Raw genomic sequence first — 15179 nt, 5'->3', positions numbered from 1 at the left:
CACCGCTGCCAACGTTTTCCGTCTCGAAAACAGGAGCACTGATTTCCCGCGAAGGAAAAAGCGCAGCAAAGCGTGAGCGTCGCTTTCTTAAACTGTCGTAGCACAGTGGTGCGTGGTGTAACAACAGGATTCACCGGCGCAGTTTGGTCTCATGATTGCTGGCGTTCGTCTCCACGAGATACGTCCCGAGCATGCCGTTCTACGAAGTGGAAACGTTAATTTTTGCAGTTGTCGTCAAGTAGCGGGTGGACGCTCGCCGAGTTTGTTGGACGAGTGCTTGTGTCGTTATCCGGTGTCGTCTGGTGGCTGGGATGCCTGGCTCTCGCCCAGGAGGCCTGGGTTCGATTCCCGGTACCGGAAATGCACATTTTATTGCTCCTCTTATGCGACTTGTCCCGACTTAGCTCGACTGACGCTCCGCTGACGCTTGCAGAAAACTACGTAAAATATGATTCGCGGCCACAAGTGACGGCGAGAGAGATGCGACATCTGTCCACCTCTTATCCGGGCACATACCTGCGGCCAACAGACTTGGAGGACTGCAAGACATTGCCACGGGGGTTGAATGCAGCTAACCACTCTGCTCAGTGTCCATCAGCGCGGGCACGTTCGTTTGCCAGTATACATATAATGGAGACCGCGTCTGACACAGCTGTTGCGAGACACAGTCGGCCGAGCTTTGCTGTGCACAGCCACTTGCAGTCGCGAGAGTTGAATTCCGCGGTGGCTCCGTGGCCGTGATCGTCTAGTGGTCAGGACATTGCGTTGTGGCCGCGACAACCCAGGCTCGAATCCGGTCACGGCACTTTTTAAAGTTCTGCCTTGCTGTCGCTGCAATGACGATAGTGACCCAGTGATTGAAATCACGGTGCCCTCCTGATTTTGTGCTCATGTTCCTCAGGCTGCAGGTGGCACTACCGAATCCTTATAAACACGCGATGCCGCGCACCAGGGCGCTGGCAGCTGCCTGTGTAGTTAATCTCTATTCGAAAAGGGCAGTCGTTTGAGGTGCGATGTTCGAGCAACCAGTCGCAACAGATCAGGAGCTGTGTCGTGCACTGCATTCTACAAATGCCAGGAACACTGGTGTAGGTAGCGTGGCCGAGCGGTCTAAGGCGCTGGTTTAAGGCACCAGTCTCTTCGGAGGCGTGGGTTCGAATCCCACCGCTGCCAATTTTTACTTCTCGTTTTTGTGCCATTGCGGTGTGTTCTCGTGGGGTTAGAACGCAGCTCCTGTGACCGCCGCGTCGCGTAGGTAGCGTGGCCGAGCGGTCTAAGGCGCTGGTTTCAGGCACCAGTCTCTTCGGAGGCGTGGGTTCGAATCCCACCGCTGCCAACGTTTTCCGTCTCGAAAACAGGAGCACTGATTTCCCGCGAAGGAAAAAGCGCAGCAAAGCGTGAGCGTCGCTTTCTTAAACTGTCGTAGCACAGTGGTGCGTGGTGTAACAACAGGATTCACCGGCGCAGTTTGGTCTCATGATTGCTGGCGTTCGTCTCCACGAGATACGTCCCGAGCATGCCGTTCTACGAAGTGGAAACGTTAATTTTTGCAGTTGTCGTCCAAGTAGCGGGTGGACGCTCGCCGAGTTTGTTGGACGAGTGCTTGTGTCGTTATCCGGTGTCGTCTGGTGGCTGGGATGCCTGGCTCTCGCCCAGGAGGCCTGGGTTCGATTCCCGGTACCGGAAATGCACATTTTATTGCTCCTCTTATGCGACTTGTCCCGACTTAGCTCGACTGACGCTCCGCTGACGCTTGCAGAAAACTACGTAAAATATGATTCGCGGCCACAAGTGACGGCGAGAGAGATGCGACATCTGTCCACCTCTTATCCGGGCACATACCTGCGGCCAACAGACTTGGAGGACTGCAAGACATTGCCACGGGGGTTGAATGCAGCTAACCACTCTGCTCAGTGTCCATCAGCGCGGGGCACGTTCGTTTGCCAGTATACATATAATGGAGACCGCGTCTGACACAGCTGTTGCGAGACACAGTCGGCCGAGCTTTGCTGTGCACAGCCACTTGCAGTCGCGAGAGTTGAATTCCGCGGTGGCTCCGTGGCCGTGATCGTCTAGTGGTCAGGACATTGCGTTGTGGCCGCGACAACCCAGGCTCGAATCCGGGTCACGGCACTTTTTAAAGTTCTGCCTTGCTGTCGCTGCAATGACGATAGTGACCCAGTGATTGAAATCACGGTGCCCTCCTGATTTTGTGCTCATGTTCCTCAGGCTGCAGGTGGCACTACCGAATCCTTATAAACACGCGATGCCGCCGCACCAGGGCGCTGGCAGCTGCCTGTGTAGTTAATCTCTATTCGAAAAGGGCAGTCGTTTGAGGTGCGATGTTCGAGCAACCAGTCGCAACAGATCAGGAAGCTGTGTCGTGCACTGCATTCTACAAATGCCAGGAACACTGGTGTAGGTAGCGTGGCCGAGCGGTCTAAGGCGCTGGTTTAAGGCACCAGTCCTCTTCGGAGGCGTGGGTTCGAATCCCACCGCTGCCAATTTTTACTTCTCGTTTTTGTGCCATTGCGGTGTGTTTCTCGTGGGGTAGAACGCAGCTCCTGTGACCGCCGCGTCGCGTAGGTAGCGTGGCCGAGCGGTCTAAGGCGCTGGTTTCAGGCACCAGTCTCTTCGGAGGCGTGGGTTCGAATCCCACCGCTGCCAACGTTTTCCGTCTCGAAAACAGGAGCACTGATTTCCCGCGAAGGAAAAAGCGCAGCAAAGCGTGAGCGTCGCTTTCTTAAACTGTCGTAGCACAGTGGTGCGTGGTGTAACAACAGGATTCACCGGCGCAGTTTGGTCTCATGATTGCTGGCGTTCGTCTCCACGAGATACGTCCCGAGCATGCCGTTCTACGAAGTGGAAACGTTAATTTTTGCAGTTGTCGTCAAGTAGCGGTGGACGCTCGCCGAGTTTGTTGGACGAGTGCTTGTGTCGTTATCCGGTGTCGTCTGGTGGCTGGGATGCCTGGCTCTCGCCCAGGAGGCCTGGGTTCGATTCCCGGTACCGGAAATGCACATTTTATTGCTCCTCTTATGCGACTTGTCCCGACTTAGCTCGACTGACGCTCCGCTGACGCTTGCAGAAAACTACGTAAAATATGATTCGCGGCCACAAGTGACGGCGAGAGAGATGCGACATCTGTCCACCTCTTATCCGGGCACATACCTGCGGCCAACAGACTTGGAGGACTGCAAGACATTGCCACGGGGGGTTGAATGCAGCTAACCACTCTGCTCAGTGTCCATCAGCGCGGGCACGTTCGTTTGCCAGTATACATATAATGGAGACCGCGTCTGACACAGCTGTTGCGAGACACAGTCGGCCGAGCTTTGCTGTGCACAGCCACTTGCAGTCGCGAGAGTTGAATTCCGCGGTGGCTCCGTGGCCGTGATCGTCTAGTGGTCAGGACATTGCGTTGTGGCCGCGACAACCCAGGCTCGAATCCGGGTCACGGCACTTTTTAAAAGTTCTGCCTTGCTGTCGCTGCAATGACGATAGTGACCCAGTGATTGAAATCACGGTGCCCTCCTGATTTTGTGCTCATGTTCCTCAGGCTGCAGGTGGCACTACCGAATCCTTATAAACACGCGATGCCGCCGCACCAGGGCGCTGGCAGCTGCCTGTGTAGTTAATCTCTATTCGAAAAGGGCAGTCGTTTGAGGTGCGATGTTCGAGCAACCAGTCGCAACAGATCAGGAAGCTGTGTCGTGCACTGCATTCTACAAATGCCAGGAACACTGGTGTAGGTAGCGTGGCCGAGCGGTCTAAGGCGCTGGTTTAAGGCACCAGTCTCTTCGGAGGCGTGGGTTCGAATCCACCGCTGCCAATTTTTACTTCTCGTTTTTGTGCCATTGCGGGTGTGTTCTCGTGGGGTAGAACGCAGCTCCTGTGACCGCCGCGTCGCGTAGGTAGCGTGGCCGAGCGGTCTAAGGCGCTGGTTTCAGGCACCAGTCTCTTCGGAGGCGTGGGTTCGAATCCCACCGCTGCCAACGTTTTCCGTCTCGAAAACAGGAGCACTGATTTCCCGCGAAGGAAAAAGCGCAGCAAAGCGTGAGCGTCGCTTTCTTAAACTGTCGTAGCACAGTGGTGCGTGGTGTAACAACAGGATTCACCGGGCGCAGTTTGGTCTCATGATTGCTGGCGTTCGTCTCCACGAGATACGTCCCGAGCATGCCGTTCTACGAAGTGGAAACGTTAATTTTTGCAGTTGTCGTCAAGTAGCGGGTGACGCTCGCCGAGTTTGTTGGACGAGTGCTTGTGTCGTTATCGGTGTCGTCTGGTGGCTGGGATGCCTGGCTCTCGCCCAGGAGGCCTGGGTTCGATTCCCGGTACCGGAAATGCACATTTTATTGCTCCTCTTATGCGACTTGTCCCGACTTAGCTCGACTGACGCTCCGCTGACGCTTGCAGAAAACTACGTAAATATGATTCGCGGCCACAAGTGACGGCGAGAGAGATGCGACATCTGTCCACCTCTTATCCGGGCACATACCTGCGGCCAACAGACTTGGAGGACTGCAAGACATTGCCACGGGGGTTGAATGCAGCTAACCACTCTGCTCAGTGTCCATCAGCGCGGGCACGTTCGTTGCCAGTATACATATAATGGAGACCGCGTCTGACACAGCTGTTGCGAGACACAGTCGGCCGAGCTTTGCTGTGCACAGCCACTTGCAGTCGCGAGAGTTGAATTCCGCGGTGGCTCCGTGGCCGTGATCGTCTAGTGGTCAGGACATTGCGTTGTGGCCGCGACAACCCAGGCTCGAATCCGGGTCACGGCACTTTTTAAAGTTCTGCCTTGCTGTCGCTGCAATGACGATAGTGACCCAGTGATTGAAATCACGGTGCCCTCCTGATTTTGTGCTCATGTTCCTCAGGCTGCAGGTGGCACTACCGAATCCTTATAAACACGCGATGCCGCCGCACCAGGGCGCTGGCAGCTGCCTGTGTAGTTAATCTCTATTCGAAAAGGGCAGTCGTTTGAGGTGCGATGTTCGAGCAACCAGTCGCAACAGATCAGGAAGCTGTGTCGTGCACTGCATTCTACAAATGCCAGGAACACTGGTGTAGGTAGCGTGGCCGAGCGGTCTAAGGCGCTGGTTTAAGGCACCAGTCTCTTCGGAGGCGTGGGTTCGAATCCCACCGCTGCCAATTTTTACTTCTCGTTTTTGTGCCATTGCGGTGTGTTCTCGTGGGGTAGAACGCAGCTCCTGTGACCGCCGCGTCGCGTAGGTAGCGTGGCCGAGCGGTCTAAGGCGCTGGTTTCAGGCACCAGTCTCTTCGGAGGCGTGGGTTCGAATCCCACCGCTGCCAACGTTTTCCGTCTCGAAAACAGGAGCACTGATTTCCCGCGAAGGAAAAAGCGCAGCAAAGCGTGAGCGTCGCTTTCTTAAACTGTCGTAGCACAGTGGTGCGTGGTGTAACAACAGGATTCACCGGCGCAGTTTGGTCTCATGATTGCTGGCGTTCGTCTCCACGAGATACGTCCCGAGCATGCCGTTCTACGAAGTGGAAACGTTAATTTTTGCAGTTGTCGTCAAGTAGCGGGTGGACGCTCGCCGAGTTTGTTGGACGAGTGCTTGTGTCGTTATCCGGTGTCGTCTGGTGGCTGGGATGCCTGGCTCTCGCCCAGGAGGCCTGGGTTCGATTCCCGGTACCGGAAATGCACATTTTATTGCTCCTCTTATGCGACTTGTCCCGACTTAGCTCGACTGACGCTCCGCTGACGCTTGCAGAAAACTACGTAAAATATGATTCGCGGCCACAAGTGACGGCGAGAGAGATGCGACATCTGTCCACCTCTTATCCGGGCACATACCTGCGGCCAACAGACTTGGAGGACTGCAAGACATTGCCACGGGGGTTGAATGCAGCTAACCACTCTGCTCAGTGTCCATCAGCGCGGGCACGTTCGTTTGCCAGTATACATATAATGGAGACCGCGTCTGACACAGCTGTTGCGAGACACAGTCGGCCGAGCTTTGCTGTGCACAGCCACTTGCAGTCGCGAGAGTTGAATTCCGCGGTGGCTCCGTGGCCGTGATCGTCTAGTGGTCAGGACATTGCGTTGTGGCCGCGACAACCCAGGCTCGAATCCGGGTCACGGCACTTTTTAAAGTTCTGCCTTGCTGTCGCTGCAATGACGATAGTGACCCAGTGATTGAAATCACGGTGCCCTCCTGATTTTGTGCTCATGTTCCTCAGGCTGCAGGTGGCACTACCGAATCCTTATAAACACGCGATGCCGCCGCACCAGGGCGCTGGCAGCTGCCTGTGTAGTTAATCTCTATTCGAAAAGGGCAGTCGTTTGAGGTGCGATGTTCGAGCAACCAGTCGCAACAGATCAGGAAGCTGTGTCGTGCACTGCATTCTACAAATGCCAGGAACACTGGTGTAGGTAGCGTGGCCGAGCGGTCTAAGGCGCTGGTTTAAGGCACCAGTCTCTTCGGAGGCGTGGGTTCGAATCCCACCGCTGCCAATTTTTACTTCTCGTTTTTGTGCCATTGCGGTGTGTTCTCGTGGGGTAGAACGCAGCTCCTGTGACCGCCGCGTCGCGTAGGTAGCGTGGCCGAGCGGTCTAAGGCGCTGGTTTCAGGCACCAGTCTCTTCGGAGGCGTGGGTTCGAATCCCACCGCTGCCAACGTTTTCCGTCTCGAAAACAGGAGCACTGATTTCCCGCGAAGGAAAAAGCGCAGCAAAGCGTGAGCGTCGCTTTCTTAAACTGTCGTAGCACAGTGGTGCGTGGTGTAACAACAGGATTCACCGGCGCAGTTTGGTCTCATGATTGCTGGCGTTCGTCTCCACGAGATACGTCCCGAGCATGCCGTTCTACGAAGTGGAAACGTTAATTTTTGCAGTTGTCGTCAAGTAGCGGGTGGACGCTCGCCGAGTTTGTTGGACGAGTGCTTGTGTCGTTATCCGGTGTCGTCTGGTGGCTGGGATGCCTGGCTCTCGCCCAGGAGGCCTGGGTTCGATTCCCGGTACCGGAAATGCACATTTTATTGCTCCTCTTATGCGACTTGTCCCGACTTAGCTCGACTGACGCTCCGCTGACGCTTGCAGAAAACTACGTAAAATATGATTCGCGGCCACAAGTGACGGCGAGAGAGATGCGACATCTGTCCACCTCTTATCCGGGCACATACCTGCGGCCAACAGACTTGGAGGACTGCAAGACATTGCCACGGGGGTTGAATGCAGCTAACCACTCTGCTCAGTGTCCATCAGCGCGGGCACGTTCGTTTGCCAGTATACATATAATGGAGACCGCGTCTGACACAGCTGTTGCGAGACACAGTCGGCCGAGCTTTGCTGTGCACAGCCACTTGCAGTCGCGAGAGTTGAATTCCGCGGTGGCTCCGTGGCCGTGATCGTCTAGTGGTCAGGACATTGCGTTGTGGCCGCGACAACCCAGGCTCGAATCCGGGTCACGGCACTTTTTAAAGTTCTGCCTTGCTGTCGCTGCAATGACGATAGTGACCCAGTGATTGAAATCACGGTGCCCTCCTGATTTTGTGCTCATGTTCCTCAGGCTGCAGGTGGCACTACCGAATCCTTATAAACACGCGATGCCGCCGCACCAGGGCGCTGGCAGCTGCCTGTGTAGTTAATCTCTATTCGAAAAGGGCAGTCGTTTGAGGTGCGATGTTCGAGCAACCAGTCGCAACAGATCAGGAAGCTGTGTCGTGCACTGCATTCTACAAATGCCAGGAACACTGGTGTAGGTAGCGTGGCCGAGCGGTCTAAGGCGCTGGTTTAAGGCACCAGTCTCTTCGGAGGCGTGGGTTCGAATCCCACCGCTGCCAATTTTTACTTCTCGTTTTTGTGCCATTGCGGTGTGTTCTCGTGGGGTAGAACGCAGCTCCTGTGACCGCCGCGTCGCGTAGGTAGCGTGGCCGAGCGGTCTAAGGCGCTGGTTTCAGGCACCAGTCTCTTCGGAGGCGTGGGTTCGAATCCCACCGCTGCCAACGTTTTCCGTCTCGAAAACAGGAGCACTGATTTCCCGCGAAGGAAAAAGCGCAGCAAAGCGTGAGCGTCGCTTTCTTAAACTGTCGTAGCACAGTGGTGCGTGGTGTAACAACAGGATTCACCGGCGCAGTTTGGTCTCATGATTGCTGGCGTTCGTCTCCACGAGATACGTCCCGAGCATGCCGTTCTACGAAGTGGAAACGTTAATTTTTGCAGTTGTCGTCAAGTAGCGGGTGGACGCTCGCCGAGTTTGTTGGACGAGTGCTTGTGTCGTTATCCGGTGTCGTCTGGTGGCTGGGATGCCTGGCTCTCGCCCAGGAGGCCTGGGTTCGATTCCCGGTACCGGAAATGCACATTTTATTGCTCCTCTTATGCGACTTGTCCCGACTTAGCTCGACTGACGCTCCGCTGACGCTTGCAGAAAACTACGTAAAATATGATTCGCGGCCACAAGTGACGGCGAGAGAGATGCGACATCTGTCCACCTCTTATCCGGGCACATACCTGCGGCCAACAGACTTGGAGGACTGCAAGACATTGCCACGGGGGTTGAATGCAGCTAACCACTCTGCTCAGTGTCCATCAGCGCGGGCACGTTCGTTTGCCAGTATACATATAATGGAGACCGCGTCTGACACAGCTGTTGCGAGACACAGTCGGCCGAGCTTTGCTGTGCACAGCCACTTGCAGTCGCGAGAGTTGAATTCCGCGGTGGCTCCGTGGCCGTGATCGTCTAGTGGTCAGGACATTGCGTTGTGGCCGCGACAACCCAGGCTCGAATCCGGGTCACGGCACTTTTTAAAGTTCTGCCTTGCTGTCGCTGCAATGACGATAGTGACCCAGTGATTGAAATCACGGTGCCCTCCTGATTTTGTGCTCATGTTCCTCAGGCTGCAGGTGGCACTACCGAATCCTTATAAACACGCGATGCCGCCGCACCAGGGCGCTGGCAGCTGCCTGTGTAGTTAATCTCTATTCGAAAAGGGCAGTCGTTTGAGGTGCGATGTTCGAGCAACCAGTCGCAACAGATCAGGAAGCTGTGTCGTGCACTGCATTCTACAAATGCCAGGAACACTGGTGTAGGTAGCGTGGCCGAGCGGTCTAAGGCGCTGGTTTAAGGCACCAGTCTCTTCGGAGGCGTGGGTTCGAATCCCACCGCTGCCAATTTTTACTTCTCGTTTTTGTGCCATTGCGGTGTGTTCTCGTGGGGTAGAACGCAGCTCCTGTGACCGCCGCGTCGCGTAGGTAGCGTGGCCGAGCGGTCTAAGGCGCTGGTTTCAGGCACCAGTCTCTTCGGAGGCGTGGGTTCGAATCCCACCGCTGCCAACGTTTTCCGTCTCGAAAACAGGAGCACTGATTTCCCGCGAAGGAAAAAGCGCAGCAAAGCGTGAGCGTCGCTTTCTTAAACTGTCGTAGCACAGTGGTGCGTGGTGTAACAACAGGATTCACCGGCGCAGTTTGGTCTCATGATTGCTGGCGTTCGTCTCCACGAGATACGTCCCGAGCATGCCGTTCTACGAAGTGGAAACGTTAATTTTTGCAGTTGTCGTCAAGTAGCGGGTGGACGCTCGCCGAGTTTGTTGGACGAGTGCTTGTGTCGTTATCCGGTGTCGTCTGGTGGCTGGGATGCCTGGCTCTCGCCCAGGAGGCCTGGGTTCGATTCCCGGTACCGGAAATGCACATTTTATTGCTCCTCTTATGCGACTTGTCCCGACTTAGCTCGACTGACGCTCCGCTGACGCTTGCAGAAAACTACGTAAAATATGATTCGCGGCCACAAGTGACGGCGAGAGAGATGCGACATCTGTCCACCTCTTATCCGGGCACATACCTGCGGCCAACAGACTTGGAGGACTGCAAGACATTGCCACGGGGGTTGAATGCAGCTAACCACTCTGCTCAGTGTCCATCAGCGCGGGCACGTTCGTTTGCCAGTATGCATATAATGGAGACCGCGTCTGTCACAGCTGTTGCGAGACACAGTCGGCCGAGCTTTGCTGTGCACAGCCACTTGCAGTCGCGAGAGTTGAATTCCGCGGTGGCTCCGTGGCCGTGATCGTCTAGTGGTCAGGACATTGCGTTGTGGCCGCGACAACCCAGGCTCGAATCCGGGTCACGGCACTTTTTAAAGTTCTGCCTTGCTGTCGCTGCAATGACGATAGTGACCCAGTGATTGAAATCACGGTGCCCTCCTGATTTTGTGCTCATGTTCCTCAGGCTGCAGGTGGCACTACCGAATCCTTATAAACACGCGATGCCGCCGCACCAGGGCGCTGGCAGCTGCCTGTGTAGTTAATCTCTATTCGAAAAGGGCAGTCGTTTGAGGTGCGATGTTCGAGCAACCAGTCGCAACAGATCAGGAAGCTGTGTCGTGCACTGCATTCTACAAATGCCAGGAACACTGGTGTAGGTAGCGTGGCCGAGCGGTCTAAGGCGCTGGTTTAAGGCACCAGTCTCTTCGGAGGCGTGGGTTCGAATCCCACCGCTGCCAATTTTTACTTCTCGTTTTTGTGCCATTGCGGTGTGTTCTCGTGGGGTAGAACGCAGCTCCTGTGACCGCCGCGTCGCGTAGGTAGCGTGGCCGAGCGGTCTAAGGCGCTGGTTTCAGGCACCAGTCTCTTCGGAGGCGTGGGTTCGAATCCCACCGCTGCCAACGTTTTCCGTCTCGAAAACAGGAGCACTGATTTCCCGCGAAGGAAAAAGCGCAGCAAAGCGTGAGCGTCGCTTTCTTAAACTGTCGTAGCACAGTGGTGCGTGGTGTAACAACAGGATTCACCGGCGCAGTTTGGTCTCATGATTGCTGGCGTTCGTCTCCACGAGATACGTCCCGAGCATGCCGTTCTACGAAGTGGAAACGTTAATTTTTGCAGTTGTCGTCAAGTAGCGGGTGGACGCTCGCCGAGTTTGTTGGACGAGTGCTTGTGTCGTTATCCGGTGTCGTCTGGTGGCTGGGATGCCTGGCTCTCGCCCAGGAGGCCTGGGTTCGATTCCCGGTACCGGAAATGCACATTTTATTGCTCCTCTTATGCGACTTGTCCCGACTTAGCTCGACTGACGCTCCGCTGACGCTTGCAGAAAACTACGTAAAATATGATTCGCGGCCACAAGTGACGGCGAGAGAGATGCGACATCTGTCCACCTCTTATCCGGGCACATACCTGCGGCCAACAGACTTGGAGGACTGCAAGACATTGCCACGGGGGTTGAATGCAGCTAACCACTCTGCTCAGTGTCCATCAGCGCGGGCACGTTCGTTTGCCAGTATACATATAATGGAGACCGCGTCTGACACAGCTGTTGCGAGACACAGTCGGCCGAGCTTTGCTGTGCACAGCCACTTGCAGTCGCGAGAGTTGAATTCCGCGGTGGCTCCGTGGCCGTGATCGTCTAGTGGTCAGGACATTGCGTTGTGGCCGCGACAACCCAGGCTCGAATCCGGGTCACGGCACTTTTTAAAGTTCTGCCTTGCTGTCGCTGCAATGACGATAGTGACCCAGTGATTGAAATCACGGTGCCCTCCTGATTTTGTGCTCATGTTCCTCAGGCTGCAGGTGGCACTACCGAATCCTTATAAACACGCGATGCCGCCGCACCAGGGCGCTGGCAGCTGCCTGTGTAGTTAATCTCTATTCGAAAAGGGCAGTCGTTTGAGGTGCGATGTTCGAGCAACCAGTCGCAACAGATCAGGAAGCTGTGTCGTGCACTGCATTCTACAAATGCCAGGAACACTGGTGTAGGTAGCGTGGCCGAGCGGTCTAAGGCGCTGGTTTAAGGCACCAGTCTCTTCGGAGGCGTGGGTTCGAATCCCACCGCTGCCAATTTTTACTTCTCGTTTTTGTGCCATTGCGGTGTGTTCTCGTGGGGTAGAACGCAGCTCCTGTGACCGCCGCGTCGCGTAGGTAGCGTGGCCGAGCGGTCTAAGGCGCTGGTTTCAGGCACCAGTCTCTTCGGAGGCGTGGGTTCGAATCCCACCGCTGCCAACGTTTTCCGTCTCGAAAACAGGAGCACTGATTTCCCGCGAAGGAAAAAGCGCAGCAAAGCGTGAGCGTCGCTTTCTTAAACTGTCGTAGCACAGTGGTGCGTGGTGTAACAACAGGATTCACCGGCGCAGTTTGGTCTCATGATTGCTGGCGTTCGTCTCCACGAGATACGTCCCGAGCATGCCGTTCTACGAAGTGGAAACGTTAATTTTTGCAGTTGTCGTCAAGTAGCGGGTGGACGCTCGCCGAGTTTGTTGGACGAGTGCTTGTGTCGTTATCCGGTGTCGTCTGGTGGCTGGGATGCCTGGCTCTCGCCCAGGAGGCCTGGGTTCGATTCCCGGTACCGGAAATGCACATTTTATTGCTCCTCTTATGCGACTTGTCCCGACTTAGCTCGACTGACGCTCCGCTGACGCTTGCAGAAAACTACGTAAAATATGATTCGCGGCCACAAGTGACGGCGAGAGAGATGCGACATCTGTCCACCTCTTATCCGGGCACATACCTGCGGCCAACAGACTTGGAGGACTGCAAGACATTGCCACGGGGGTTGAATGCAGCTAACCACTCTGCTCAGTGTCCATCAGCGCGGGCACGTTCGTTTGCCAGTATACATATAATGGAGACCGCGTCTGACACAGCTGTTGCGAGACACAGTCGGCCGAGCTTTGCTGTGCACAGCCACTTGCAGTCGCGAGAGTTGAATTCCGCGGTGGCTCCGTGGCCGTGATCGTCTAGTGGTCAGGACATTGCGTTGTGGCCGCGACAACCCAGGCTCGAATCCGGGTCACGGCACTTTTTAAAGTTCTGCCTTGCTGTCGCTGCAATGACGATAGTGACCCAGTGATTGAAATCACGGTGCCCTCCTGATTTTGTGCTCATGTTCCTCAGGCTGCAGGTGGCACTACCGAATCCTTATAAACACGCGATGCCGCCGCACCAGGGCGCTGGCAGCTGCCTGTGTAGTTAATCTCTATTCGAAAAGGGCAGTCGTTTGAGGTGCGATGTTCGAGCAACCAGTCGCAACAGATCAGGAAGCTGTGTCGTGCACTGCATTCTACAAATGCCAGGAACACTGGTGTAGGTAGCGTGGCCGAGCGGTCTAAGGCGCTGGTTTAAGGCACCAGTCTCTTCGGAGGCGTGGGTTCGAATCCCACCGCTGCCAATTTTTACTTCTCGTTTTTGTGCCATTGCGGTGTGTTCTCGTGGGGTAGAACGCAGCTCCTGTGACCGCCGCGTCGCGTAGGTAGCGTGGCCGAGCGGTCTAAGGCGCTGGTTTCAGGCACCAGTCTCTTCGGAGGCGTGGGTTCGAATCCCACCGCTGCCAACGTTTTCCGTCTCGAAAACAGGAGCACTGATTTCCCGCGAAGGAAAAAGCGCAGCAAAGCGTGAGCGTCGCTTTCTTAAACTGTCGTAGCACAGTGGTGCGTGGTGTAACAACAGGATTCACCGGCGCAGTTTGGTCTCATGATTGCTGGCGTTCGTCTCCACGAGATACGTCCCGAGCATGCCGTTCTACGAAGTGGAAACGTTAATTTTTGCAGTTGTCGTCAAGTAGCGGGTGGACGCTCGCCGAGTTTGTTGGACGAGTGCTTGTGTCGTTATCCGGTGTCGTCTGGTGGCTGGGATGCCTGGCTCTCGCCCAGGAGGCCTGGGTTCGATTCCCGGTACCGGAAATGCACATTTTATTGCTCCTCTTATGCGACTTGTCCCGACTTAGCTCGACTGACGCTCCGCTGACGCTTGCAGAAAACTACGTAAAATATGATTCGCGGCCACAAGTGACGGCGAGAGAGATGCGACATCTGTCCACCTCTTATCCGGGCACATACCTGCGGCCAACAGACTTGGAGGACTGCAAGACATTGCCACGGGGGTTGAATGCAGCTAACCACTCTGCTCAGTGTCCATCAGCGCGGGCACGTTCGTTTGCCAGTATACATATAATGGAGACCGCGTCTGACACAGCTGTTGCGAGACACAGTCGGCCGAGCTTTGCTGTGCACAGCCACTTGCAGTCGCGAGAGTTGAATTCCGCGGTGGCTCCGTGGCCGTGATCGTCTAGTGGTCAGGACATTGCGTTGTGGCCGCGACAACCCAGGCTCGAATCCGGGTCACGGCACTTTTTAAAGTTCTGCCTTGCTGTCGCTGCAATGACGATAGTGACCCAGTGATTGAAATCACGGTGCCCTCCTGATTTTGTGCTCATGTTCCTCAGGCTGCAGGTGGCACTACCGAATCCTTATAAACACGCGATGCCGCCGCACCAGGGCGCTGGCAGCTGCCTGTGTAGTTAATCTCTATTCGAAAAGGGCAGTCGTTTGAGGTGCGATGTTCGAGCAACCAGTCGCAACAGATCAGGAAGCTGTGTCGTGCACTGCATTCTACAAATGCCAGGAACACTGGTGTAGGTAGCGTGGCCGAGCGGTCTAAGGCGCTGGTTTAAGGCACCAGTCTCTTCGGAGGCGTGGGTTCGAATCCCACCGCTGCCAATTTTTACTTCTCGTTTTTGTGCCATTGCGGTGTGTTCTCGTGGGGTAGAACGCAGCTCCTGTGACCGCCGCGTCGCGTAGGTAGCGTGGCCGAGCGGTCTAAGGCGCTGGTTTCAGGCACCAGTCTCTTCGGAGGCGTGGGTTCGAATCCCACCGCTGCCAACGTTTTCCGTCTCGAAAACAGGAGCACTGATTTCCCGCGAAGGAAAAAGCGCAGCAAAGCGTGAGCGTCGCTTTCTTAAACTGTCGTAGCACAGTGGTGCGTGGTGTAACAACAGGATTCACCGGCGCAGTTTGGTCTCATGATTGCTGGCGTTCGTCTCCACGAGATACGTCCCGAGCATGCCGTTCTACGAAGTGGAAACGTTAATTTTTGCAGTTGTCGTCAAGTAGCGGGTGGACGCTCGCCGAGTTTGTTGGACGAGTGCTTGTGTCGTTATCCGGTGTCGTCTGGTGGCTGGGATGCCTGGCTCTCGCCCAGGAGGCCTGGGTTCGATTCCCGGTACCGGAAATGCACATTTTATTGCTCCTCTTATGCGACTTGTCCCGACTTAGCTCGACTGACGCTCCGCTGACGCTTGCAGAAAACTACGTAAAATATGATTCGCGGCCACAAGTGACGGCGAGAGAGATGCGACATCTGTCCACCTCTTATCCGGGCACATACCTGCGGCCAACAGACTTGGAGGACTGCAAGACATTGCCACGGGGGTTGAATGCAGCTAACCACTCT

The 15179-nt window shown here is 55.5% G+C and overlaps 22 non-coding genes across 22 annotated transcripts; all 22 read left to right on the top strand.

Moving 5' to 3' along the window:
• The first annotated feature begins 1091 nt into the window (after positions 1 to 1091).
• Trnal-aag (transfer RNA leucine (anticodon AAG)) lies at positions 1092 to 1173 on the top strand. The gene has a single exon. It is a non-coding gene; the product is annotated as a tRNA-Leu (tRNA).
• An 81-nt stretch (positions 1174 to 1254) lies between these two features.
• Positions 1255 to 1336, top strand: Trnal-cag (transfer RNA leucine (anticodon CAG)). Its single transcript has one exon. It is a non-coding gene; the product is annotated as a tRNA-Leu (tRNA).
• Positions 1337 to 2421: 1085 nt separating this feature from the next.
• Trnal-aag (transfer RNA leucine (anticodon AAG)) lies at positions 2422 to 2504 on the top strand. The gene has a single exon. It is a non-coding gene; the product is annotated as a tRNA-Leu (tRNA).
• An 81-nt stretch (positions 2505 to 2585) lies between these two features.
• Trnal-cag (transfer RNA leucine (anticodon CAG)) lies at positions 2586 to 2667 on the top strand. Its single transcript has one exon. It is a non-coding gene; the product is annotated as a tRNA-Leu (tRNA).
• Positions 2668 to 3751: 1084 nt separating this feature from the next.
• Trnal-aag (transfer RNA leucine (anticodon AAG)) lies at positions 3752 to 3832 on the top strand. Its single transcript has one exon. It is a non-coding gene; the product is annotated as a tRNA-Leu (tRNA).
• An 81-nt stretch (positions 3833 to 3913) lies between these two features.
• On the top strand, positions 3914 to 3995 carry Trnal-cag (transfer RNA leucine (anticodon CAG)). Its single transcript has one exon. It is a non-coding gene; the product is annotated as a tRNA-Leu (tRNA).
• Positions 3996 to 5075: 1080 nt separating this feature from the next.
• Positions 5076 to 5157, top strand: Trnal-aag (transfer RNA leucine (anticodon AAG)). The gene has a single exon. It is a non-coding gene; the product is annotated as a tRNA-Leu (tRNA).
• An 80-nt stretch (positions 5158 to 5237) lies between these two features.
• On the top strand, positions 5238 to 5319 carry Trnal-cag (transfer RNA leucine (anticodon CAG)). Its single transcript has one exon. It is a non-coding gene; the product is annotated as a tRNA-Leu (tRNA).
• Positions 5320 to 6402: 1083 nt separating this feature from the next.
• On the top strand, positions 6403 to 6484 carry Trnal-aag (transfer RNA leucine (anticodon AAG)). Its single transcript has one exon. It is a non-coding gene; the product is annotated as a tRNA-Leu (tRNA).
• An 80-nt stretch (positions 6485 to 6564) lies between these two features.
• Trnal-cag (transfer RNA leucine (anticodon CAG)) lies at positions 6565 to 6646 on the top strand. Its single transcript has one exon. It is a non-coding gene; the product is annotated as a tRNA-Leu (tRNA).
• A 1083-nt stretch (positions 6647 to 7729) lies between these two features.
• Trnal-aag (transfer RNA leucine (anticodon AAG)) lies at positions 7730 to 7811 on the top strand. Its single transcript has one exon. It is a non-coding gene; the product is annotated as a tRNA-Leu (tRNA).
• Positions 7812 to 7891: 80 nt separating this feature from the next.
• Positions 7892 to 7973, top strand: Trnal-cag (transfer RNA leucine (anticodon CAG)). The gene has a single exon. It is a non-coding gene; the product is annotated as a tRNA-Leu (tRNA).
• Positions 7974 to 9056: 1083 nt separating this feature from the next.
• Trnal-aag (transfer RNA leucine (anticodon AAG)) lies at positions 9057 to 9138 on the top strand. The gene has a single exon. It is a non-coding gene; the product is annotated as a tRNA-Leu (tRNA).
• An 80-nt stretch (positions 9139 to 9218) lies between these two features.
• Positions 9219 to 9300, top strand: Trnal-cag (transfer RNA leucine (anticodon CAG)). The gene has a single exon. It is a non-coding gene; the product is annotated as a tRNA-Leu (tRNA).
• A 1083-nt stretch (positions 9301 to 10383) lies between these two features.
• Positions 10384 to 10465, top strand: Trnal-aag (transfer RNA leucine (anticodon AAG)). Its single transcript has one exon. It is a non-coding gene; the product is annotated as a tRNA-Leu (tRNA).
• An 80-nt stretch (positions 10466 to 10545) lies between these two features.
• Positions 10546 to 10627, top strand: Trnal-cag (transfer RNA leucine (anticodon CAG)). Its single transcript has one exon. It is a non-coding gene; the product is annotated as a tRNA-Leu (tRNA).
• A 1083-nt stretch (positions 10628 to 11710) lies between these two features.
• Trnal-aag (transfer RNA leucine (anticodon AAG)) lies at positions 11711 to 11792 on the top strand. The gene has a single exon. It is a non-coding gene; the product is annotated as a tRNA-Leu (tRNA).
• Positions 11793 to 11872: 80 nt separating this feature from the next.
• Positions 11873 to 11954, top strand: Trnal-cag (transfer RNA leucine (anticodon CAG)). Its single transcript has one exon. It is a non-coding gene; the product is annotated as a tRNA-Leu (tRNA).
• Positions 11955 to 13037: 1083 nt separating this feature from the next.
• Trnal-aag (transfer RNA leucine (anticodon AAG)) lies at positions 13038 to 13119 on the top strand. Its single transcript has one exon. It is a non-coding gene; the product is annotated as a tRNA-Leu (tRNA).
• An 80-nt stretch (positions 13120 to 13199) lies between these two features.
• Trnal-cag (transfer RNA leucine (anticodon CAG)) lies at positions 13200 to 13281 on the top strand. The gene has a single exon. It is a non-coding gene; the product is annotated as a tRNA-Leu (tRNA).
• Positions 13282 to 14364: 1083 nt separating this feature from the next.
• Positions 14365 to 14446, top strand: Trnal-aag (transfer RNA leucine (anticodon AAG)). The gene has a single exon. It is a non-coding gene; the product is annotated as a tRNA-Leu (tRNA).
• An 80-nt stretch (positions 14447 to 14526) lies between these two features.
• On the top strand, positions 14527 to 14608 carry Trnal-cag (transfer RNA leucine (anticodon CAG)). The gene has a single exon. It is a non-coding gene; the product is annotated as a tRNA-Leu (tRNA).
• The last annotated feature ends 571 nt before the right edge of the window (positions 14609 to 15179 follow it).

Source organism: Schistocerca serialis, unplaced genomic scaffold, assembly GCF_023864345.2.
Source record: "Schistocerca serialis cubense isolate TAMUIC-IGC-003099 unplaced genomic scaffold, iqSchSeri2.2 HiC_scaffold_640, whole genome shotgun sequence".
Classification (NCBI taxonomy): domain Eukaryota; kingdom Metazoa; phylum Arthropoda; class Insecta; order Orthoptera; family Acrididae; genus Schistocerca; species Schistocerca serialis.
Note: the sequence above shows the minus strand (reverse complement) of the source record. Positions and strands in the feature narration are given on the sequence as shown.